At 38.4% G+C, this 26,711-nt stretch overlaps 1 pseudogene; it reads left to right on the top strand.

Annotated features, from left to right (window-relative positions):
- Window positions 1-20,918: 20,918 nt before the first annotated feature.
- LOC136336258 (SNW domain-containing protein 1-like) lies at window positions 20,919-22,642 on the top strand (annotated as a pseudogene).
- Window positions 22,643-26,711: the final 4,069 nt, after the last annotated feature.

Raw genomic sequence — 26,711 nt, 5'->3', positions numbered from 1 at the left:
CTACTGGGAATATATCCTCAAAACTCAAAAACTCTGGTACGTAAAGACACATGCAGCCTCATGTTCGTTGCAGCATTGTTCACAGTGGCCAAGACATTGAAACAACCAAAAAGCCCTTCAATAGATGATTGGATAAAGAAGATGTGGTACATATATACTATGGAATACTGCTCAGCCATAAGAAATGATGGCATCAGATTATTTACATGGATGGACCTTGATAACATATTATATTGAGTGAAATAAGTAAATCAGAAAAACTAAGAAATATATGATTCCATACATAGGTGGGGCATAAAAATGATGCTCAGGGACATGGACAAGAGTGTGGTGGTTACTTGGGAGGGGAGGGGAAGGGAGGGGGGGTAGAGGAGGGGCACAAACAAAACCAGATAGAAGGTGACGGAAGACTATATATGACTTTGGGTGATGGGTATACAACATAATCAAATGTCAAAATCATCTGGAGATGTTTTCTCTGAACCTATGTACCCTGATTGATTATTGTCACCCCATTAAAATTTTAAAAAAAGACAGGAGTGAAGGAATGAGATGGTCTGAGAAGTAAGTTATGATCTGGAAGGGGATGAGGAAAAGGTTGTGAATTACATCAATGAGAATGGCAGGGACAGATCCATGTTAATGTGGCATGAGAAGTTACCGTATTTTTTGCTCCATAAGATGCACCTGACAATAAGACACACCTAGAGTTTTAAGGAGGAAAATAAAAAATATATATATTCTGAACCAAATAGTGTGTTAAAATATTTAATAAAATACCGTAATTTTCACTCCATAAGACACACAGGCATTTTCCCCTCCACATTTTTTTTGGGGAAAGTGCGTCTTATGGAGTGAAAAATATGGTAAATCTTTTTTTAACTGTCACAAAGAGTATTTATTTAGAATAAGAAAAGAATAACAAAATATTCATTTTTAAAAGTTGACACATCTGACATAGTTTTTAACAGTTTTCTATAAATACATTTTTTACTTGCATATTCTTTGACACCTCTTCAAATGACAATTAGGTCATATCTTCTAAAGAGACTAGAAGAGCAATTCAGTCTTTCTTCTAGCATGCATGGCAGATTTTTGTTGTATTACGAATAGATTTCAAAAGTTTCCTTTAATTTCAAAATTCCTGCTATATAATGTCAAGTAAATTTTTAGGATTTTTTGAAATTTGACAGGGTCTCATGAAGTTTTTTTCATACATGACTAGTTTCTGGTTCTCTCCACTGCCTGCAGGCTTTCAGCACCAAGAACATTTCCCATCACAATATGCCCCCTGGTATTCCACTTCAAATCCAGCTTTGGTTCCTACATAAGGACAGATGCTTTGGTTGTGAAACTACATGTTAAACACAGAACTACCATCAGCTGCCTTTTTCGTTTTATAACATTTCTATATAACCAAATGCAAGATACTGAAGCATTTAAAGTATCAGCCAGATCTACACCCACTTTTTTTTTTTAGGTTTTATTTTATTTTTATTTTATTTTTTTAATTTTATTTTTTTAATGGGGTGACATCAATAAATCAGGATACATATATTCAAAGATAACAAGTCCAGGGTATCTTGTCGTTCAATCATGTTGCATACCCATCACCCAAAGTCAGATTGTCCTCCGTCACCCTCTATCTTGTTCTCTCTGTGCCCCTCCCCCTCCCCCTTTCCCTCTCCCATTCCCCCCTCCCCCCCGTAACCACCACACCCTTATCAATGTCTCTCAGTTTCACTTTTATGTCCCACCTACGTATGGAATAATGCAGTTCCTGGTTTTTTCTGATTTACTTATTTCGCTTCGTATCATGTTATCGAGATCCCACCATTTTGCTGTAAATGTTCCAATGTCATCATTTCTTATGGCTGAGTAGTATTCCATAGTGTATATGTGCCACATCTTCTTTATCAAGTCATCTATTGATGGGCTTTTTGGTTGTTTCCATGTCCTGGCCACTGTGAACAATGCTGCAATGAACATGGGGCTGCATGTGTCTTTACGTATCAATGTTTCTGAGTTTTTGGGGTATATACCCAGTAGAGGGATTGCTGGGTCATAAGGTAGTTCTATTTTCAGTTTTTTGAGGAACCACCATACTTTCTTCCATAATGGTTGTACTACTTTACATTCCCACCAACAGTGGATGAGGGTTCCTTTTTCTCCACAGCCTCTCCAACATTTGCTATTACCTGTCTTGCTAATAATAGCTAATCGAACAGGTGTGAGGTGGTATCTCATTGCCGTTTTGATTTGCATTTCTCTAATAGCTAAAGAAGATGAGCATCTTTTCATATATCTGTTGGCCATTTGTATTTCTTCCTGGGAGAAGTGTCTGTTCATATCCTCTTCCCATTTTTTTATGGGATTGTTTGTTTGTTTGTTGTTGAGTTTTATGAGTTCTTTGTATATTTTGGATATTAGGCCCTTATCTGAGCTGTTGTTTGAAAATATCATTTCCCATTTAGTTGGCTTTCTGTTTATTTTGTTATCAGTTTCTCTTGCTGAGCAAAAACTTCTTAGTCTGATGTAGTCCCATTCATTAATTTTTGCCTTCACTTCTCTTGCCATTGGAGTCAAATTCATAAAATGCTCTTTAAAACCCAGGTCCATGAGTTGAGTACCTATGTCTTCTTCTATGTACTTAATTGTTTCAGGTCTTATGTTTAGATCTTTGATCCATTTTGAGTTAATTTTTGTTCAGGGGGAGAGACTGTAGTCCAGTTTCATTCTTTTGCATGTGGCTTTACAGTTTTCCCAGCACCATTTATTGAAGAGGCTTTCTTTTCTCCATTGTGTGTTCTTGGCCCCTTTATCAAAAATTATTTGACTATATATATGTGGTTTTATTTCTGGACTTTCTATTCTGTTCCATTGGTCTGAGTGTCTATTTTTCTGCCAATACCATGCTGTTTTGATTGTCGTAGCCCTATAATATAGTTTGAAGTCAGGTATTGTAATGCCCCCAGCTTCATTCTTTTTATTTAGGATTGCTTTGGCTATTCGGGGTTTTTTATAGTTCCATATAAATCTGATGATTTTTTGCTCTATTTCTTTAAAAAACGTCATTGGAAGTTTGATGGGAATTGCATTAAATTTGTATATTGCTTTGGGTAATATAGCCATCTTGATTATATTTATTCTTCCTAGCCAAGAACAAGGTATATTCTTCCATCTCATTATATCTTTTTCAATTTCCCTTAAAAATGGTTTATAGTTTTCATTATATAAGTCCTTTACATTCTTTGTTATGTTTATTCCTAAGTATTTTATTTTTTTTGTTGCAATCGTGAAGGGGATTATTCTTTTGAGTTCGTTCTGAATTGTTTCATTGTTGGCATATAGAAAGGCTATTGACTTCTGTATGTTAATTTTGTATCCTGCGACCTTACTGTATTGGCTTATTGTTTCTAGAAGTCTTTTTGTGGATTCTTTGGGGTTTTCGATGTATAGGATCATGTCATCTGCAAAAAGTGATACCTTTACTTCTTCTTTTCCGATATGGATGCCTTTTATTTCTTTGTCTTGTCTGATTGCTGTGGCGAGAACCTCTAGTACCACATTAAATAAGAGTGGAGAGAGTGGACAACCCTGTCTTGTTCCTGATTTAAGGGGGAAAGCCTTCAGTTTAGTGCCATTTAATATGATGTTAGCTGATGGTTTATCATATATGGCCTTTATCATGTTGAGATATTTTCCTTCTATACCCATTTTGTTGAGAGTCTTAAACATAAAATTGTGTTGTATTTTATTGAAAGCCTTTTCTGCGTCTATTGATAAGATCATGTGGTTTTTGTTCTTTGTTTTGTTGATATGGTGTATTATGTTAACCGTTTTACGTATGTTGAACCATCCTTGAGATTCTGGGATGAATCCCACTTGATCATGATGTATTATTTTTTTAATATGTTGTTGTATTCGATTTGCCAGTATTTTGTTTAGTATTTTAGCATCTGTATTCATTAGAGATATTGGTCTGTAGTTTTCTTTCTTTGTGCCATCCTTGCCTGGTTTTGGTATGAGGGTTATGTTGGCCTCATAAAATGTGTTTGGAAGTATTGCTTCTTCTTCAATTTTTTGGAAGACTTTGAGTAGAATAGGAACCAAGTCTTCTTTGAATGTTTGATAAAATTCACTGGTATAGCCGTCAGGGCCTGGACTTTTATTTGGGGGGAGGTTTTTAATGGTTTTTTCTATTTCTTCTCTACTGATAGGTCTGTTTAGGCTTTCTGCTTCTTCTTGACTCAGTCTAGGAAGGTTGTATTGTTCTAGAAATTTATCCATTTCTTCTAGGTTGTTGAATTTTGTGGCATAAAGTTTTTCATAGTATTCTACAATAAGTCTTTGTATACCTACGGTGTCTGTGGTGATTTCCCCTCTTTCATTTTGGATTTTGTTTATATGAGTTCTTTCTCTTTTTTCCTTGGTAAGTCTTGCCAAGGGTTTGTCAATTTTGTTGATCTTTTCAAAGAACCAGCTCCTTGTTCTATTAATTTTTTCTATAGTTTTTCTGTTCTCTAATTCATTTATTTTTGCTCTGATTTTTATTATCTCCTTTCTTCGGCTAGTTTTGAGTTGTCTTTGTTCTTATTTTTCTAGTTCCTTAAGGTGTGAAGTTAAGTGGTTCACTTGGGCTCTCTCTTGTTTGTTCATATATGCCTGAAGTGACATGAACTTCCTTCTTCTCACTTCTTTTGCTGCATCCCATAGATTCTGATATGTCGTATTGTCATTTTCATTAGTCTGTATATATCTTTTAATCTCTGCACTTATTTCTTCTTTGACCCATTCATTTTTTAAAAGTATGTTGTTTAGTTTCCACATTTTTGTGGGATTTTTTTCCTCTTTTTTGCAGTTGAATTCTAGTTTCAAGGCTTTATGATCAGAAAATATGCTTGGTACAACTTCAATTTTTCTGAATTTGCTGATGTTGTTTTTGTGGCCCAGCATATGATCAATTCTTGAGAATGATCCATGTACACTGGAGAAAAATGTATACTCAGTCACTTTGGGATGAAATGTCCTGTAGATGTCTATCATATCCAGGTGCTCTAGTGTTTTGTATAAGGCCACTATGTCTTTGTTGATTCTCTGTTTGGATGACCGATCTAGAGCCGTCAGCGGTGTATTGAGGTCTCCAAGTATGATTGTATTTTTGTCAGTTTTTGTTTTAAGATCAATAAGTAGCTGTCTTATATATTTTGGTGCTCCTTGGTTTGGTGCATATATATTAAGAATTGTTATGTCTTCTTGATTCAGTGTCCCCTTAGCCATTATGAAATGGCCATTTTTATCTCTGAGTACTTTTCCTGTCTTGTAGTCAGCATTATCCGATATGAGTATTGCTACACCTGCTTTTTTTTGGATGTTATTTGCTTGGAGTATTGTTTTCCAGCCTTTCACTTTGAATTTGTTTTTATCCTTGTTACTTAGATGAGTTTCCTGTAGGCAGCATACAGTTGGATTTTCTTTTTTAATCCATTCTGCTGCTCTGTGCCTTTTTATTGGTGAGTTTAATCCATTTACATTTAGTGTAATTATTGATACTTGTGAGTTCCCTATTGCCATTTTATATCTTGCTTTCTGTTAGTTTTGTGTCTTGTTTGATCCTTCTCTTTCATTTTTCTATCTTTTGTTTTTATTTGTTTGTATTCCATACATCTTTCCTCTGTTGGTATCTTTTTTATCTCATGTGCTTCTGTGGTGGTTTTTTCAATGGTGGTTACCTTTGAGTAATGAAAAGGGTCCCTACCCTGTTCATTGTAGCGAACTATTTTGTGAGTACTTTTGCACTCCATCGTCCTTTGCTACTGTTAATCTCCATCTTCTCCCCCTCTTTCTTTCTGTTGTTGTCACAGTTTAAATTTGGTTTTATTGTGTTCTTCTTGGAGCTTTTACTTGTGGCTTTGTTTTTTTTTGTTCTTTGTATCTGATTGGAGAACCCCCTTTAGTAATTCCTGGAGTGGGGGTTTTCTGATGATAAATTCCCTCATCTTTTCTGTATCTGTGAATGTTTTTATTTCTCCTTCATATTTGAAGGTTAACTTTGATGGGTATAGTATTCGTGGCTGAAAGTTCCTCTCTTTCAGGACTTTAAATATTGGGGTCCACTCTCTTCTAGCTTGTAGAGTTTCTGCTGAGAAATCTGATGATAATCTAATGAGCCTTCCTTTATATGTTGTATTCTTCTTTTCCCTGGCTGCCTTGAGAATTTTTTCTTTGCTGTTGGTTTGTGTCAATTTCATTATGACATGCCTTGGAGTAGTTTTGTAGGGGTTAAGAAAACTCGGTGTTCTGTTTGCTTCTTGAATTTGGGGCTTTAGTTCTTTCCACAGGCTTGGGAAGTTCTCATCTATTATTTGTTTGAGTATGTTCTCCATTCCATTTTCTCTCTCTTCTCCCTCTGATATACCTATTATTCTTATGTTATTCTTTTTGATGGAGTCAGATAATTCTTGTAGGGCTATCTCATTTTTTTTTAATTTTTGAGTCTCTTTCTTCTTCTCTCTGTTGTGCCTCAAGTTGCTTGTCTTCTATTTCACTAATCCTCTCTTCTATCTGACCTGTTCTATTAGCTAAGCTTGTTACTTCATTTTTCAGCTCGTGAATTGAGTTTTTCATTTCTGTTTGATTTGTTTTTATAGTTTCAATTTCTTTGGACATATATTCTTTGTGTTCTTTGAGTTGTTTTCTGAGCTCCCTAAATTGCCTTTCTGTGTTTTCTTGTATATCTCAGAGGATTTTTAGGATTTCTATCTTGAATTCTCTGTCATTTAGCTCCAAGGTTTCCAATATATTAAATTTTTTCTCCATAGATTTTTCATCATCTAGCTGTGTTACCTCTCTTTCTTTTGTATCCATGATATTCGATTTTCTCTTCCTTAATGGCATCTGAGGGTGGTTTTGTTGATAGTATTAATGAGATTTAATAAAGAATAAAAAGTTAAAAAAAATAAAAAATCAAAAAGAGTTGTTTTTTTAAAAAAATTAATAATGAAATAAAAATAAAATAAAATAATAATTTTTTTAAAAAAGGAAATTATTCCCCCCCCTCCTTTTTTCCTCTCCTCTCCCCTTTTTCTTGAGAAAATCTTGTGGTGAACTGTGAATTATAACAAACATTGCCTGTGATGGAGGGCCTGAATTGGGGAAAAGTAATAAAGGGGCAAAAAAAAGGGGGGGTATGGACCCACAAAAAGCAAATAAGGAAAAAATTTGGATCAAGTATAAAATGATTTACTTTTAGGTGTTGGTTGTCTAAGAGTTATGATGAGAGAAATAAGAGGAAAACAGAAAAATGGGGGGACAAATTAAAAAAATACTATTGTATTTAGTGGAACAAGAACTAGATAAAATGGAGAGCCAGGGATGGGAGCACTGCTAGTGAGTTAAAAAGGTGAAGTAAAAAACCCGCAAAATGCCACAAACATAAGTTTGAGTCCCAGATAAGATAATTTGTTTGTTATTGAGGTTTGAATGAGAGGAGATGTAAAGGAGAAAGGAAGAAACTAATATAGAGGGAGAAAAGAAAGAGAGAGAGAGAAAAAAAGAAGGAACCACTAAAAGAAGAAAAAAGAAAGGAGAGAGAGAGAGTTAAGGGTTTTGGAGTGCAACCCTCATAGAGAGAAAGGAAGAGGAGAAAAAAGATAATGGGAGATGTAACACTTATGGGTAGTGTAGTTCAAGGAGAGGAGAGAGTAAGACCAGCAGAGAGTTAATCGGCCAAATTGGAGGAGGAAAAAAAGTATCAAGAATGAAGATAAGAGAAACAAACAAACAAATATAATAAAATGGGATAGGTTATAAAGTCAGCAGATTATTCTTGATTTTGAGAGGTTATCTTCTTGCTTTTTCTTTTCTCTCCCTCTTCCTGGTCGGTGACTCTGTACCCCAGGTTCTGCCCCTTTGGCACGCTCAGGTAGAGGTTTGCAGTTGATAAGTCTCTATGGCAATGTCATGTATTGTGCTTTAGTCTCGTTGGGAGTCGAGGCTCATTAGCATTTATAGGCTCCGACAGTGAGAGAGTCCGTGTTCCTGGAGCCTTTCTCCTAGTCTTTCCTTCCTCAATTAGTAGCCTGATAATCCAGCTATGGGGTTGCTGCTGCCTCTGCCTAGATAGTAAGAGGTTCAAAGAGCTGGCAACTCCCCACTCTATTCCCACTCAGCACAGGGCTCTGGGTAAGGCTCAGTCAGTCAGAGCTGCTAGCATAATCAGGCGGGCTTTCCGCCCACTCAAAGACCTCTGGCTCTGCCACTCTGTCCGATAACACAGGCGGGTGCCCACTTCCGGGGTGCTTGGAGGAAACTCTCATTCACTATCTGCGCGCGCAGACCAGGATATCCGGCCAGCAGTCTCACGCTCTGAGTGAAACCCCCAACCGCATGGAAAAGTTGCAGCGTTGGAATTCGCTCTCGCTCCGTCCCCGTGCGTGGCTTTTGCAAGGCACTGGGGCGGCCCGAGATTCCGCTTTTGCCCACACAAAGGCCCCTGACTCTGCCCCTCTGTGCGATAACACGGGCGCGCACTGCCGAGGCACTCGGAGGAATCGCTCACTTCCTATCTGCGCGCGCACACCAGGATATGAGGCCGGCCGCGGTTCCCTCTGAGTGAAACCCTCACCAGCACGGAAAATTTCCACCGTTGGAATTAGTTCTTGCTCCCTCCCGTGTGCGGCTTTCCCAGGGCGCTGGGGCTGCCCAGAGATTCTGCTTTCGGTCCACAGAAAGGCCTCTGACCCTGCCTCTCTGTGGGGTAACACGGACACCCACTTCCGGGGCTTAGGAAGAAATCTCTCGCCCACTAACTGCGCACCAACCAGGAGAACGGGTAAAATGGCTGACCCGCTTGTCTTTCTTTGTTTGGGTTTGGCGCGAGTGTTAGCTTGTATTGCCCGGCTTGCCACAGGATCAGTTTTTCCTCGGCTAGGATCTCCGTGCCACAGCCTGGTTCGGCCCTTTGTGCCGCAGCCTGGATGTATTCACCCCCTTTGCCCGCCTCCGTTTCTATATTCACAGTTACCAGAGAAAGCAGCCCTGTTTAGGTTAGTGAGGAAGGCGGAGCATTTCTTACTCCCTATTTCCTTCGGCGTTTGGTTATATATTTAGCCAATTTTTCACTCGACCATACCTTCGGGTGTATTGCGAAGCATCTGGAGGCTCCAAGTATAGGTTTTTCTGTTTCTGGTTGAAGATCTTGTTGAGTTTTGGGGGAGATTTATCGGTATCGCTTCCTACTCCGCCATTACTCTGATGTCCTACACCCACTTTTAATTGTATGTTTAATGAAGTAAATTACATGAGTTTGCCAATAATTTCCTCCTCACCAGAGCCATTGCTTCTTGTCATTTGGGCTTTCTTCCAGGCCTTTATAGCTAGCAGTGCTGACCAATTATCATGTTATTCAGGAAAATAAAAAAAACATTAGATCATATTTATTTTCAAAAAGTAAATTTATATCCAGCTGCCAAACAAGAAAGGCATTTCTTCTAATGCAAACCAAGATCAGTTTTAGAAAGACACCGTTCACAAAGAGGACATGTAATGAACCAGAATATCCTGCATTCAAAGCTCCACACAGCAACACAGGGAAGTGGGACGCATTAACTCGCAAGCAGTAGGGGAACCACAGACTGTTCACATTATTTCACTTTATTCTTATAAAATGTAATTTTCTACCGTAAACTAAAGAGTTTACTAAAGAACTAGTAATGGTTCCCACAGTCTCTAACAGAAAAGCCTGATTCAAAAATCATGACATAAAAACAATATTTCCATAGAGTTCACTGAAAGCATTTAGTTACCCTATTCTTAGTATGGCTATAAAATTTATGATTTGCATCACAATAATTTTATAAAATTAACAAGCTATATGGGCTTCTTATTCTGAATTTAATAATTTACTAAAACATGAAGACCTAAAAGTACCTCTTTATCACTCATTTGGTTCTTTAGGAAATTCCTATAGAAAAAAAGTTTAGATGTTCAAGACAAAATGCATATGCTTTAAAACTCCCTTTGATTACAAATAATAGTAAAATGTTACTTAAAGGCTGTTATTCTTAATGTTGGATGCATATTAGAAACATCTGGGAAGCTTTTAAAACTCTTAACATACAGACTACAATCCAGACAAATTATTTAGAACTTCTGCATAGGAGACCCAGGCAGCAGTATATTTAAGGATCTCAATGATTGATATGTGTTAAAAGTTGAGAACAATTGCTTTACAGTGTATTCACAAACAGCTGTCAAGAACAGACAGGAATATATTCAAGAATATTTGCTATGATTTAATTCAGAGGGAAAAGCGATACAAAGTACCAAAGTCATTCCCAGACTCCAAATGGCAAGAGCTCCTCAAAGTAAGAAGATTCAAGGTAAAGATTATTTCGAGGATGTGGCTGTACAAACTTTCTGTTAATACTTCAGAAAAATTGACCCTCTCCACCGGACAAACAGGCTTTTATGACTAATACTGGTTTTGATGTCAGCCAAGTCAGAGATACCCTGTATTGAAGAGATTTGTTGGTGTGGCTTTTATCTAATGGAGCAAATCCCACAAAATTTATAGAAAGCCCACAGAATTTTTAAGAAAATTGTACTAACAAAAGTAGCATTGGCTCAGACTAAAGGAATAAGAGCCCATAGTGCTTCCAATATTCTGTAGGATAGAAAGCAAGTTTAGTCTGCCCGGCAGCCACATGAACATGGAAAAGAAAGGATGACACAGAGGGCAGAACCGAAGATCCTGCAAAGTGGACCCAAACACAGACTAAACCAGGGCCTGGCAACCTGTGGACAGCTAGATTTCAGAATTGCTATTGGTCAGTACTGCTATACACTTTCCTATCACTGCCATGAGAAAATAGCACAAATTTGGTGGAATAAAACAACACAAGTTTATGATCTTACAGTTTCCTAAATCAGAAATCTTGTACAAGCTTCACCAAAATAAAACTGTTTGGCCAGGGCTTTCTGGAGGCTCTAAGAGAGAATCAGTTCCCTTATTCTGGGTTAGCAGAATTCAGTACATTGTGATTATAAGAATGAGCTCCCTGTTTTCTTGCTGAACATGAGTGGGGGCCGTCTTCAGGTACTAGAGGTGACCACATTCCTTGGCCCATAACCTCTTTCTCCATCTTCAAAGCCAGCAGCAGCCTCTCTCTGACTCACTGTTCTGCCTTCCTCTCCCACTTTTAAGAACTGAGGTTAACTAGATTGGGCCCACCTGGCAATCCAGAATAATCTATCTCAAGTATTTACCCTTAATCACATCTGCAAAGTCCTTTTTGCCATGTATATTAACACACTCGCCAGTTCTGAGAATTAGGACATGGACATCTTTTCTACTTACCATAAATCACTAAGTGCTGTAAGCCTTCCGTTGTCCTTTTTAATGGGAATATTTACTGTTGTGGTCTTATCTCTGTCCTACCAGGGTATGGGTAAAAGTGAGGGTATGAAGGACTGACAATGAAAAAGAGAGACAGACAACCAATCTCTTTAATGTCTTTAAGGTCCTCAGGACAAATGGATTTAAATTCAAGGAGCAGTGCCCAAGCACCAGAGATGAGGAGCCTCAGCCACATCTGAACCTGATTTAGATAAAAAAAAAAAAAAAAACACCTCCTGGATTTTGGCCCTGACTGGTTAGCTCAGTGGTTGAGCATCGGCCTGGCATGTGTAAGTCTCAGGTTCGCTTCCCGGTCAGGGCACACAGGTGCGCCCATCTGCTTCTCCTTCCTCCCCCTCCCCCTTCTCTCTCTCTCTCTCTCTCTCTCTTTCTTTCCCTTCTGCAGCCATGGCTCAAAATGGTTCGAACAAGTTAGCCCTGGATGCTGAGGACTCCATAGCTTTGCCTCAGATGCTAAAATAGCTTGGTTGGACCTGGCCAGTTGGCTCAGTGGTAGAGCGTCAGCCTGGCGTGCAAAGGGTCCCGGGTTTGATTCCCGGCCAGGGCACACAGGAGAAGCACCCATCTGCTTCTCCGCCCCTCCCCCTCTCCTTCCTCTCTGTCTCTCTCTTCCCCTCCCGCAGCTGAGGCTCCTTTGGAGCAAGGATGGCCCGGGCGCTGGGGATGGCTCCTTGGCCTCTGCCCCAGGCGCTAGAGTGGCTCTGGTCGCGGCAGAGCGACGCCCCGGAGGGGCAGAACATCGCCCCCTGGTGGGCAGAGTGTCGCCCCCTGGTGGGCGTGCCAGGTGGATCCCGGTCAGGCGCATGCGGGAGTCTGTCTCTCCCTGTTTCCAGCTTTGGAAAAATACAAAAAATAAATAAATAAATAAATAAATAAATAGGCCCTGGCCGGTTGGCTCAGCGGTAGAGCGTCAGCCTGGCGTGTGGGGGACCCAGGTTCGATTCCCGGCCAGGGCACATAGGAGAAGCGCCCATTTGCTTCTCCACCCCCCCCTCCTTCCTCCCTGTCTCTCTCTTCCCCTCCCGCAGCCAAGGCTCCATTGGAGCAAAGATGGCCCGAGCGCTGGGGATGGCTCCTTGGCCTCTGCCCCGGGCGCTAGAGTGGCTCTGGTTGCGGCAGAGCGACGCCCTGGAGGGGCAGAGCATCGCCCCCTGGTGGGCAGAGCGTCGCCCCTGGTGGGCGTGCCGGTGGATCCCGGTCAGGCGCATGCGGGAGTCTGTCTGACTGTCTCTCCCCATTTCCAGCTTCAGAAAAATACAAAAAATTAATAATAATAATAATAATAATAATAAAATAGCTCAGTTGCTGAGCAGTGGAGCAGCAGCCCCAGAAGGACAGAGTATAGCTGGGTAGGGGGCTTGTTGGGTGGATCCCAGTTGGGACGCATGTGGGAGTCTGTTTCTGCCTCCTCAAATCTCTCACTTAAAAAATTTTAAAAAAAGAACTCCTGGATTTTGAGCTGATGCTGTAGTAGTATGACATTTAGTAGGACCTTGAAAGGGGGGGGGGTGTATTTCGCAAGTGGGAGGGATGTAAAGAATCTGCAACTGGAAGGCACACTGTGGTAGACTGAATACCACTGCAAATTCTTTGTACTCCTTCCACTGAGAGGTAGAGCCTACATCCCGCCCCTCTTGAATCTTGTGACTACTTTGACCATCAGAGTATAACAGAAGTGATGAATGTGACTTCCAAGGCCAATTATTTGCCTGTCAATAGCAGAATGCCCCAAATACATGTACTGACTCAGTGGATAAATAAAGAACCTACCCTCTGTAGAAGTCAAGGCAAAAGATTATTTTTTTATTAAATGTATTGCGGTAACTTGGTTAATAACCTTATATGAATTTCAGGTGTACAACTTTAAATTAATACAACATCAAGTTTAAATATTAATAATTGCATATAGTCACATAACTATTTATTAGAGGTTTACTATGTGCTAGGAAGTATACCAAGTGCTTTTATACATGTATTATAATTGCATTTTTATTATGATCATATAAAATAAATATTATACTCTACATTTTATAGATAACAGAGAGATTAAATAATTTGAATATAATTATACTGTTAGTAAGTGGCTTACTGAATAGCTAAACCTGGGTGCCTCTGATGCCCATAGTCTTCTTACTTTCTTCGTTCTATCTCTTATTTTTAACTTCCTTTTAAGTTAGTCATATAAATGGTTAAAAAAAATCACAAACAGTACAGAAGAGTGTAATGGTGACAAGTACACTTCCTTCTCGCCTCTAATTTCCGTTTCCCTCTCACCTCTTTGAAGAAAAGCACTGCAACTAGGTTCCTGTGCGCGGTTCTGAAGACATCCTTGGCATATACAAATATATCACTGTCCTTTTTACACAAATAGTAGTATTTTAAACATAATAATGCAACTTCTACCATAAAATCATTTGTCTCCAAAATCTTTAAACCATATACTGCATTCTTATACACACACTCACACACAGGAAAAAACGGGAAATCTTAAAGTAATATAAGGTAGTCTGTTTGATAAAGAATACAACATTCAAGTGGTCAAAACAAACCAAATATTTTATTCCTCAAGTTTCTTTCGATTAAATTTTAAAATAGCAGTTCTATCCCTGTCATAGTTTAGAAGTATCAAGTATTATGTTCGTTATGTATATTAAAAAACATGTGGTTATTTAAGTAGTAATATTATATAGATCTATTCAGAGTATAGACACCTATAGAATCATGAAAAAAGGATAAATGGCAGAGGTTTAGGTCTGACACTATTTACTGATTTTTACTAACCACTAGGGGAAAAAATACCAAAAAAAATATGCAAAGAAAATATATGAACATTTTCCACAAAGTTATGAAGTATTTCTTCTTAAACACTCTGTACCTATAGCTAATTTATCATATAGAAAAAAATATCTTGGCTATCTCTTATACTGAGGTTGCTTCTATTCATTACTGATGCAAAATAAAATTTGAAGCAGTTTTCTGAAGAGGTAGCAGACAGATTTTATTACTACCAAAGAAAATATAAATTTTACAAAAGATAAAAGAAAGATTTTACAATATGAAAGATTAATTCAGTACTTCAAGAATCACTCTCCTGGAATAGACATTATGTCCAAAAATCTGAGAATATCATCAAACTGCATTTTTCAGGATAAATCTCACCAATAAATGTCATATAGAATAAAACTATCAATTTATAAAATCTGTCTTTTCTTTAGTAGTAAAAAAAAATAGCCCAAATGTTAGGTTATAAATTTTTTATCACACCTGGGTAGATTAAACATCAAAATGACATCCTAAATAACATATATACATGAATAATTCACATTTGCCTTCATTTGGGTTTCCCCCAGAAGCATACTTTGGGACAAAGGTTTTAGTACAAGTAGTTGATTTGGGAGAGGATCTCAGGACAACCTGTGGTTGGTGGAGTGGGAAGTCAGTGAAGGGGGTTTTATCAAAGCAGTTAATACTGTGGGCAACCAGACTTGATACCCAAGGAAGACTCTGACAGTTGGTGTAGGATACACCCAAACATGGAACAAGGGAGCTGGGGTGTTCTCCACTGTCACTGGTAAAGGGTTGTTCCCCAAAGATATTGATTCATGAATCTTTCTGACAGGCAAGGGTGCTCAGACCACAGAAAGACCTCAGATACTGGCTACACCTTTCCACTACAGGGGTGGGACATGAGAGAATATGGACAGTCTCTGCTGTAATACTATAATTTTAGACTGGGGTAGGCCCACATTATCTGTCCAAGTCCAGAAGGTAAACAGTTTAGGCTTTGTGGGCCATTACAATCTCTGTAGCTGCTGCTCAACTGTGCAGTTGTAGCACAAAAGCAGCAATACACAATCCATAAGCAAATGAGCATGGCTGTGACTTAATAAAACTTTATTTATGGTCACTGAAATTTGAATTTTAAGTAATTTTCATGTATTGTGAAATGTCATTCTTCTTTTGATTTTTTTCAACCACTTAAAAGTGAAATTATTCTTAGTTTTTCAGCCATAGAAAAACAGATGTTAGGCTGCATTTGGCCCACTGGCCATAGTTTGCCAACCCTGTTTCAGGCTATGAATATATTCACCAAACATTTATAAAATCTCATGGGATATAACATTCAATTTGCAAGAATATCCTATGATAATATTTAATAACCAATCTAACAGAAAACTCCCTAGTGCTTTGAAATAGTTATTTCCATTTTATTTTACTGATCTATGCTGGATTTAATAATGAGTTATTAAATCAAGTGAGCATGTATATGAAATGCAAGTGATACAAATTATCTCAGATGTTTAAAAGTTGACAGAGTTCATCTCAATGACATGTTCTTTTAAGTCAGAGTAATCTTATATCTGATGATTGCCCCCCAAAATGCATGAATTACTATATCAAGGACACTTTTTTATCAGTTTTAAACATATTATGCTAACCTGCATACTTAAATTAACTATAAGTCAGAATGAATTCAAAATTAATTAAAGACTTAAATATTAGACTCTACACCATAAAAATTCTAGAAGAAAACATAGGCAGCAAAATCTCAGACATTTCTTTTTTTAATTTATTTATTCATTTTTAGAGAGGAGAGAGAGACAGAGAGGGACAGAGAGGAGAGAGAGACAGAGAGAGAGAAGGGGGGAGGAGCTGGAAGCATCAACTCCCATATGTGCCTTGACCAGGCAAGCCCAGGGTTTCGAACCGGTGACCTCAGCATTTCCAGGTTGATGCTTTATCCACTGCACCACCACAGGTCAAGCGACATTTCTTACAGCAATATTTTTTCTGATATAGCACCTAGGGCAAAGGAAACAAAATAAAAAATAAACAAATGGAACTATATCAAACTAAAACATTTTTGCACAGCAAAGGAAACCATCAACAAAATGAAAAGACAACCCACTGAATGAGAGAACATATTCACCAATACATCTGATAAAGAATTAATATCCAAAATTTACAAGGAATGTACAAAACTCAACACTAAAAAAAAAACAACAATCCGATTGAGAAATGAACAAAGGACCTGAATAGACACTTCTCCAAAGAAGACATACAGATGGTCAATAAACATATAAAACAATGCTCAGAATCATTAATCATCAGAGAAATGCAAATTAAAACCACAAGGAGATATCACCTCACACCTGTCAGAATGGCTATCACTACTAAAGCAACAAATAAGTGTTGAAAAGGATGTAGAGAAGAGAGAACCCTTGTGCACAATTGATGGGAATGCAGACTTATGTAATCACTGTGGAAAGCAATATGGAGTTAGCTCAAAAAATTAAAAAGGGGACTGCCTTATGACTCAGTGATTCCACTTCTGGGCATATATCCAAAGAAATTCAAAACACTAATTCGAAAGAATATATGCATCCCTGTGTTCATTGCAGTGTCATTTACAACAGCCAAGATTTAGAAGTAGCCCAAGTGCCTATCAGAAGATGAGTGGATAAAAAAGCTGTAGCACATTTCCACAATAGAATACTACACAGCTGTAAAAAAAAAATCTTACCTTTTGCTACAGCATGGATGGACCTAGAGTTGATCATGCTAAGTGAAATAAGTCGATCAGAGAAATACAAGTACCCCATGATTTCACTTATATGTGGAATCCAATTAACAAAATAAACCAACAAACAAAATAGAAATAGACTCATGGATACAGAGAACAGATTGACAGCTGTCAGAGGGGATGGGGGTTAGAGGGCTGGGAGAAAAAAGTGAAGGGATTAGGCAAAGGAAAAACAGTTATAGACAAACAACATTGTGGGAATTGCAGGAGGGAAAACGGGGGAGGTAGAGGAGGGTAGAGTGGAGATAGATAGATGGTGAAGGAGGAAGACTTAAGTTGGGGTGGTGAACACACAATGCAATATACAGATGATGTATTGTACAATCATGCACTTGAAACCTGTATAATTTTATTTACCAACGCCATACCAATAAATTAAGATTTTTAAAAAGTAATAAACAAATTAACTGTAAGTCTAAATAATGCAATCTGAGTAAGTATGGAATGTCATTTTACGGAAGGGACTTAAGTAAACTAGTTGGAAGATGGGGCTCATCCTGATTTATGTTTGCATAATAAAAAAATTATTTTTCTTTAGATTATAAATTTATTTGGGACTGCCTTATAGGATAGAGCAGCTATATTCAACCTTTTACATTTTATGGCACATATAAACCAATAACTAAAATTGTGCAGAACACCAAAATTATATTTCTTGCCAATATGACACAAAATTAGATACAATTCTGATTGATTTAAAAAATAGTAATAATATAGTAATTACCTACACTTTTTGCTCCAAAGTGACTTTTTAAATTTATTTTTTTTCAGATTTTTTTATTGATTCATTTTAGAGGAAGAGCAAGAGAGAGAGAGAGAGAAAGGGAGGTAGAGGTGGAGAAGCAGATGGTCGTTTTTCCTGGATGTCTTGACCAGAAATCAAACTCAGGACATCCATACACCAGGCTGATGCTCTGTCCAATGAGCCACCAATAAGAGACTTTTTTTTTTTTTCTGAAGCTGGAAACGGGGAGGCAATAAGACAGACTCCCACATGTGCCCGACTGGGATCCACCCGGCACGCCCACCAGGGGGCGATGCTCTGCCCATCTGGGGCGTTGCTCTGTCGCGACCAGAGCCACTCTAGTGCCTGGGGCAGAGGCCAAGGAGCCATCCCCAGGGCCGGGGCCATCTTTTGCTCCAATGGAGCCTCGGCTGCAGAAGGGAAAGAGAGAGACAGAGAGGAAGGAGAGGGCGAGGGGTGGAGAAGCAGATGGGCGCCTCTCCTGTGTGCCCTGGCCGGGAATCAAACCCGGGACTTTCGCACGTCAGGCCGACGCTCTACCACTGAGCCAACCGGCCAGGGCTGGACCTTTTTTAATTGACAGTCTAAGGGAAAAGAGGTCCGTGCCCCTGAACATAGGTATTGAATGCTTTCAAAATTCTGCTGCACAGTGATTGAAAATTGCTGGGATAGAGAGAAGAAATGTAGATTATAGAAGGGTATAAATCTCCTCCTCAGTGTACCACCTTTTGCCAACACTACAGCAGGCAAAAGAATCAGAGAACCTAAGTGCAAACCTTCCGAGTATAAACCCTGGGTTACCCATCTGACCTCTCTGATCATCATTGATTCTGAAAATAGTCACTGAACCCCAATTATAACTATACAAAAACACCTTGCTAGATGATGGATAGTCAGTCCTTGTCATCTAAATATCCAAAATTTAGTGGACAAATCACAATAATTCACCATGATAAGTGCTCGATTAAATGTGTGTACAATGTGGTGTGGGATCCCAGAAAAGAGAATAACTAACAAGCTTCACACATAATATTTAATTCTTAAAGCATAAGATGGCATGGCATGCTATGGAAAGGTGCTTAGAATTTATCCAGCAGACAATAAAGAGAGAAAAGTTCTCTGACACAGAGTGACCATGAGCACAGGAACAAGGATGAGCTAAGGAATCAGACGGAGGGACATATCTGGGCTGACGTGGCTGGACTTCACTGATGAGATCGGAATGAGCGGAGCAGCAGGCAGTGAGGACTCAGACTGCTACCCTGGTGGATTGCGCAGATTGTGTGAACGTTGATCTTGATAAACTATACCAGAGAAAAAGAAGTTCGGGGAGAAAATAACAGTTTGGCTTTGAACAAAGTGTGTTTAAGTTTCCTGCACTGTACCCAGAATACTCATAGTAATAGCTTAAGACTAAAAGAAATGTCTGGGATAAGGGATTAGATTTATGAGTCTCTAATCCTTGGAGAGTTGTGTGGGAAAATAAAAGAGTACACACAAAAATATTCCTGTTTACAAAGGGATATATAGTTACGCCCCTCCAAGCAAGCATTCCAAATGCACAGATAATCTTCAACTGGTTCTGCTGAAATTATTTATTTGTTGATTCAGCTAATATTTATCAAATGTCAAGGTATCAAGCCCAGTGCTAGGTCATAGGTTTGCAGCAAAAAAACCCCCACAAAAAACAGATAGGCAAATTGGATGACTAATAAAACATAGTGTATGGAGACAAACATTTAACAAATAAACAAAGAAAATAATTCTAGAGTGTTCTAAGTACTAGAAAGAATATGAGTAAAGGCTATAATAAAGAGAATAATAAGGGACCTACTTAGAAATTTTTTATTTTTTCAAATGATTGTGTATCAGGATGAAATTTCTCTAAGGAGGTTTCATTTAAGATGACACCTGAGAGAAAAGACAGAGGAAGCATTCCAGGAAGATGACAGTAAGTGCAAAATCTTTTGCAAGAAAGAGCTTGATCTGTTCGGAAACTGCCAGAAAGCCTGCATGACTAGCAGATAGGAAGCAAGACCGAAATAACGACAGAAAGGAAAGCAGGAGACAAATCTTATAAAGTCTTATAAAACATGAGGCAAGGATCTGAGCGTTAAAGGGGGGGGGGGGGTAAGGGTGACTCCCAGTTTCTTGGTTTCATTAATTATAGGGACAGTTATATAATTTGCAGAGAAAATAGAGAGCCAGAAAAAGACAATTTTGGAGCTAAAATCAAGAATTTGGTTTGTGCATATTAGGTTGGAGTGTGTACAGACCAAGTGGGAATGTCAATTAGACACTTGTGTATATGAGTCTTGAGTTTAGAAAACAGGGTTTGATTGAAGGAATACTTTGGGGATCATTTACTTTCGATGTGATATTGTAAGATACGAGAAGAAATAAGATCTAAGAAGAATGACACATCATCACTGAAGAAACAGTAACTAAATGAATGAACAAGCCATTAAAAATGTCTTATAAATCAGGTATATATTTAAATCTTGACTGTGTCACTTGTAAGCTGTGTGATCTTGGATAAATTATTTAATCACGCTGAGCACAATTTTCTCCTCTGTAAAAATGAAAACAGTAATAAGTGACTCACTTAGATAGTTTTAGGGCTAATAAAATCACAGATATAGTGTGCTTAATAGTGCATGAACTATAGCAAATTCCAATAGAAGTTAGCTTTCCACCAACCCTCCTCCACAACACCCCAGGTGCCACAGGTGAAATTTCTTACTACACTGTTACCAAAGCCTTTTGATCTTTTTAAATGCCAAGCAGTGTATTACCTCTTCTCCCTTCCTGCCTACTTTCCTTGTCTACCTCTACCTATCTATCTTGTCTGTCTGTCTGTCTGTCTGTCTATCTCTCCCTTCCACTTTCCCTTTCTCTCTCCCTCTCTGTGAAAACCTGCTGAATGCCTACTACACACTTAATGCTTCCTTTGGTTACTAAGGACTGGGCAATGTACAAAAGTATAGTAGGAAAGAACACAAATAACCCTGTGCCTTTCATCACCCTAAAAATAGAATTAAATCAAATACTCACCTCCTCCTCTAATTAGCAATGATAAAATTAGTCACTACAAAAGAAAAAAATGAACAAAATCTGTCAGTTCACGTTTTCTGGCATAGCTTAATAAGTAAGTGATTGTAAAGCAGAAGATGGCACTTGCCAGCTCACCTGCACCTGCTCAGCTGGCTCAGGGCCAGCTCGAAGCTGAAGAAAAAGCAAGATCCCAGAGATTGTGACAGACCTCACTGGTCTCTTCCTGAAAAGACCCTCCCCCACACAGGTACCAGAAATGCTGGATACCTTGGATATTAAAGGATTTTGGAGAGGAAGAGGCTTTTCCAGAGATCTATGTGGCCCAGTATCCACTGGCTATGGAAAAAAAAAAAAGGGGTAAAGTGCACTGGCTATCCAGGCAGATGCTGAAGAATTAAATAGGACACAAGTGTTCAACAAGGTCATGTATAGCATGCACTGACCTGGTTCCTAAGGAAGTCATTGAACATAGATCACCCAGACCTACAAAGACCTGATGAGTTAGCTACTAGAGATAACAGAAAAGACATGGTGGCCTTAGAAAAATCTGTATCATAGAAGGTTCCTGTGGCCATGCCAGTTTGAACCACTGATAAACTGGTTTCTATTCAGTATACCCAATACATACCATTTCAACAAGGAGTGGCTTTCAACTCTGGAGCAAAGTAGAGGGTTATCTGGATGGCATAAATACAGAAAGATTCAATGGAGCCTCCAAGGGTCAAGATTAACAAGAAAATGCCCCTAGGGACCACCTTTTCCTCCTGCACCTGTCATGCATTCTTCGATAGCCGAAAGATTACTGTGAAGGAACAAGAGTGGAAGATTCCTTGTATTTCAAACTAGAAAAATGCAAAGAGCTATACAATTCCATTAGACAAACATCTGATTAAGGGTCAAGATTAACAAGAAAATCCCCCTAGGGACCACCTTTTCCTCCTGCACCTGTCATGCATTCTTCGATAGCCGAAAGATTACTGTGAAGGAACAAGAGTGGAAGATTCCTTGTATTTCAAACTAGAAAAATGCAAAGGGCTATACAATTCCATTAGACAAACATCTGGCTGCTGATGGAAGGGGACTGCAGACAGTATACATCAACAAAAACTTAGCCAAACTGGCTGAAACCCTTTACATTGCTGATCAGAAGCTGTAGAAATGCATGCTCAAGTAGAGAGAACGATGGCTCAAAAAGAAAAGGAGAAAAATGAAGAGAAGCTTAGTAAAATGGCCCAAAAAGCCAGTGGGAGAAGAGCTGAGATCAAAAGCCATGTGGAAAAAGAGGATAGGGAGAAATGTGAGACGGGGAAAATTGAGCACAACAGGTAGAAAGAGACAGCATGATCAGAATCTCTCCAGGGCAGCTCCTGATAAAAGGTCGAAACTGCAGAGAAATGAAAATTAAGATAGTGAGGTCATTGTGCTTGCTGTGCCCAATCCTCAGACTTCCAATAAAGTTCAGCACGACCAAAGGCTATTCCACCAAACCAAGGGTATGGAAAGTGGTTTTGCAGGTGGAGTAAATGAAATTTACAATGTTCATGATCAAGCCTAGAGAGATGGTAAAGTATAGCCCAGAATATCTACAGGTCCAGTGAGAATCTGGACAAGGACGTGCCTGGTGATGACCTAACAGCCAGAATAAAGACCAAGAGATCTGTTCCCGATAAGTTTACTGGTTCAAACCGTAGGCAAAGAGGTCGAGAAGGCAGTTTGGGGAAGATGCCTTTGGTTTGGACACGTTATTGGAAGAAGATAAACAGCAGAGGAGCTCTAAATGATCCGATAGAAGCCCCCCAAGGAACATGAACAGGAAGGCAAGAAGAGGAGGAAGAAGTAGATACACTGCTCTACAGAGTGAATGGACTACTACTATCCATCACCCTAACAATTCAAGGCCTGTGGAGTCACACTCTGTAAATGGGCCAGGATGCCAGGATAAAGCCCAGATCTTGGTCCCAGCATCATTTTCTATTGTGGGAAGAAGGGGGTGGTGGAAAATCCTACTTTGAACTTAGTTTTTAAAAATTGGGTTGTGTTTGTGCTTCTCCCACTTTTTGGCATTTGTAGAACATACTGCCCTGCACATGAAATTAAGACCACTTTTTTTTTTGCTTGATGATAGTACTTTGAGGTTAATATTTTGTGTAAGAATGACTGCTTATGAGTCAAGTTACCATAGCCACAGTGAGAAGAAGGATGTTCACGTATTGGAACTGTCCTGCCAAATGATGTTTGCTCCTACTATGCTCTTGTTTTCATTTGGAGTGAGGAAAATAAGCACTAGCTTGGTGTACCAATTTGTTTCAAATAAAAATATTTACACGATAATAAATAAATAAGCAATTGCAGTCATTTTATTAAAGTAAACTTGGCTTTCTCCAAAAACATTAGCATTTATTCCCTTAACCTGTTAGACTTATTTTCTTGAATAGTAAAACTGAGAGATAACATATACTAATATGAAAGGTGGTTACTGGCCCTGGCCGGTTGGCTCAGCGGTAGAGCGTCGGCCTGGCATGCGGAAGTCCCGGGTTCGATTCCCGGCCAGGGCACACAGGAGAAGCGCCCATCTGCTTCTCCACCCCTCCTCTTCTCCTTCCTTTCTGTCTCTCTCTTCCCCTCCTGCAGCTGAGGCTCCATTGGAGCAAAAGATGGCCCGGGCCCTGGGGATGGCTCCTTGGCCTCTGCCTCAGGCGCTAGAGTGGCTCTGGTCGCGACAGAGCAACGCCCCAGATGGGCAGAGTATTGCCCCCTGGTGGGCGTGCCGGGTGGATCCCAATCGGGCACATGCGGGAGTCTGTCTGACCTCCCCATTTCCAGCTTCAGAAAAAAATTAATAAATAAATAAATAAAAAGAAAGGTGGTTACAGGGAATAAATGAGACTATCTACTGAAAGCATCTAGCACAATGCTAAGCATGACACAGACAATTAACAGGGTTATTTCCAGCTCCCTTCACTTTCCCCTTTTTCCATTTTAAAAGTAATTTTTGTTATTAAACACACACATGAACAGTAAGGCTCTCAAAAATAAATCAAGTACAAATATAAAAAAATCACTCAAAATTGAAACTGTCGTATAACTATAGGTAGCATACTAAACAAACATGTTTTTTTCTTTGTGTACAAGTTCTTTACATTAACATTTGATATACTTTTACTTTCTTAATGGTATTTATTAGAAAGTGTAAAGTAATCCATATTTCTTGAAAAAAGTCACAAAAGGGAATCGGAAAAGTTGGTATTTGACCAGCAGATGGCGCTATACTCCCAAAAATCTTTATGCCAGGCAGAGAAAACAGCATTCAATCGTTAACTGAGAGTTGGAAGTTAGTTAATTGCTTACTGACTTTTATGCTTAGATGAACACTCAACTTGAAGAGTCACAGGAAATTATTTCCTACAGGTCTATACTCCTTTATGTGATTCTACCAGACACTTGCTTTGCTGTTCATATTTTAATCTACCCAGTAGAAAAAATATTTTTCACTCCCAAACCTTTATCACATAAACTGAAGAATTTGTTCATTAAATGTTGGCACATGAGTAAAGATAAAATATTAAATAAAATTACTCCCAGCTCTCAAAATTTAGTTATATTAAAACCAAAGTAACTTGGTAGAAACTGATTCAAATCAGCTTTTTTCAGGATAATTAAGAATTGTAGTAGGAAGTGAAAATATTGTAAATGTATTAATGTGACATGGAAATTCTATTCTTGAGGACTATATATCTGCTTCTTCTCAAAGGAGTTTAACCTTCACATGTATTTTATAAAACTCTGCCACTTTTTCAGTGTTCTTTTGTATATTTTAAAATCTGTTCTATCTGTAGCTGGATTAGTGATACTATGAAATTTTGAGTCTTTGTTGTTGATCTCATTAAAATGATCCAAGTTTCAACATTCTATTCCTTATTTTTAAATAAGGAATAGAATGTATTGAAATTATAAACATTTAGCATTTTAAATGAGTTAAATTAGAAATTGTTGATGAAGAAAATTAAATTTTTTAAAATTGAAGTTTGTATCAGAATCAGTAGATTAAGTTATTACTGTTTTCTAAAACCTCCAAAATCTCAGTGGTTTAAGAAACAGGTTTATTTCTTACTCATACTATTAATACAAGTCTATTACAGGATGTTTAGGACTCTCTTTCATATTATGTTCCTACAGGACCCAAGCTAGGCATCAATTATCAACTAGAATATTGCTGGTCTTTAATACACAGGGTAAGAGGCAGTAAACCTACACTTACTCAAAAGCTTCCACACCCATCTCACTGCCCCAAACCAGTCACATGGCTACACCTACCACCAGAAGATCTGAAATGCAGAAAGCTTTGGAAATATATGGTGAGGGGTCACTATAATTTTCATAAATAGTTAATCACTCTACCCATATAGAACACTGATCCAGGACTATTTTAATAAAAATTAAAAAAAAAACACATTTTATACAAATTTTTATGCCATTACGAAAACTTCAAGATTTGGTAAAGGCATGGGCCTGGCCAGGTATCTCAGTGGACAAAGCATCAAACTGACACACAGAGGTCACAGGTTCAACCCCAGTCAGGGCACATATGAGAAGCAATCAATGAGTACACAAGAAAATGTCCAACCAAGTGAAACAATGAGTTGATTCTTCTCTGTCTCTGTCTCTCCATCTCTCTATTTCTCCCTTCCTCTCTCATATGAATGGGAATTTTTTTTTAATTTAAAAAGATTAGGTAAAGGCAGAAAATCTTGTATTAACCCTTTGAGTAGTGAGTTTTTTTTTATGCTTGCTGGCCCCAGGAGTGAGTTTTGTTTTTTGTTTTTTACAAAAAATGAAATTAGTTCCAGTTACAGTTTTATTAACTTAAAATCATGTTTGTTTGATAACCAATTTAAGGAAACAAGAAGAACATACATTTGCCTTTTTTTAATGTTGCCTTACACATTTTTAATATGAAAATTTTTGTATGATCGTCCTCTGGATAGTCAGGAGGACATACATGACGTTCATAATACTCAAAGTGTTAAATAAAATTCAAAAGTTCTTTCTTTTATAGACATTAAAACTGGTTGGAGAAACAAAGACATATTTGAAAAACAAAGTCGTATTGCAACCAATGCCAGAGGTTTTGATAAATATTCTCATAAATGTTCCTGACTTGGGGTGGTGCAATGGATAAAGCATCAACCTAAACACTAAGGTTACCAGTTTGAAACCCTGGGCTTGTCCAGTCAAGGCACATACCTGCTCCTTCCCCACCACCTTTCTCTCTCTCTCTCTCTCTCTCTCTCTCTCTCTCTCTCTTCTCTCTCTAAAGTCAATAAATGGATCTTTAAAAGTATATTCTCATTAAGGCAAAAGAAGATGGGTGTGGAGGCATAAAGTGGTAAATACAGAAGACTGAGGAAGGACTGAAGATTTGATCTGGGCATTATAGAAAGTGTAGAACTTGTACTGAAGTAGCTGGGCATTCAAGACAACAGGAATGACTATGAGGAAAGAGAGAGGTGGGAATAAACAAAATTGTTGATTATGAATTATGTTAAAACAGCTGAGATCATTAAGTTTTTCTGACACACAGAGAATGTGTGTGTATGTGTGTATGTCCGCACATGTGTGTGTTATCAAAAAAAAGCAAACATTAGAGTTGTCATCTTATACTTTCCCCAAGGAAGATCATTCAAAAATTCTGTCCTCAACTATCACCACCATTTTATGAAGAAAAACATTTTATCACAAAAACAAAAATAATCTCAAAATTTTAAATAAGAATAATTTTAGTTTTATATAACTCTAACCACTTTATCCATATTTTTACCATTTGACTGCGGGCCAGTGAAAACTTGGTCACAGCCAGCTTTTGTGAGTAACTGGCATAGACATGGAGAGTCCAAACTGAGATTAATGAG

The sequence above is a fragment of the Saccopteryx bilineata genome, chromosome 4 (assembly GCF_036850765.1).
Source record: "Saccopteryx bilineata isolate mSacBil1 chromosome 4, mSacBil1_pri_phased_curated, whole genome shotgun sequence".
Classification (NCBI taxonomy): Eukaryota; Metazoa; Chordata; class Mammalia; order Chiroptera; family Emballonuridae; genus Saccopteryx; species Saccopteryx bilineata.
The sequence above is the reverse complement of the archived record's forward strand: the minus strand, read 5'-3'. Positions and strand labels throughout refer to the sequence as shown.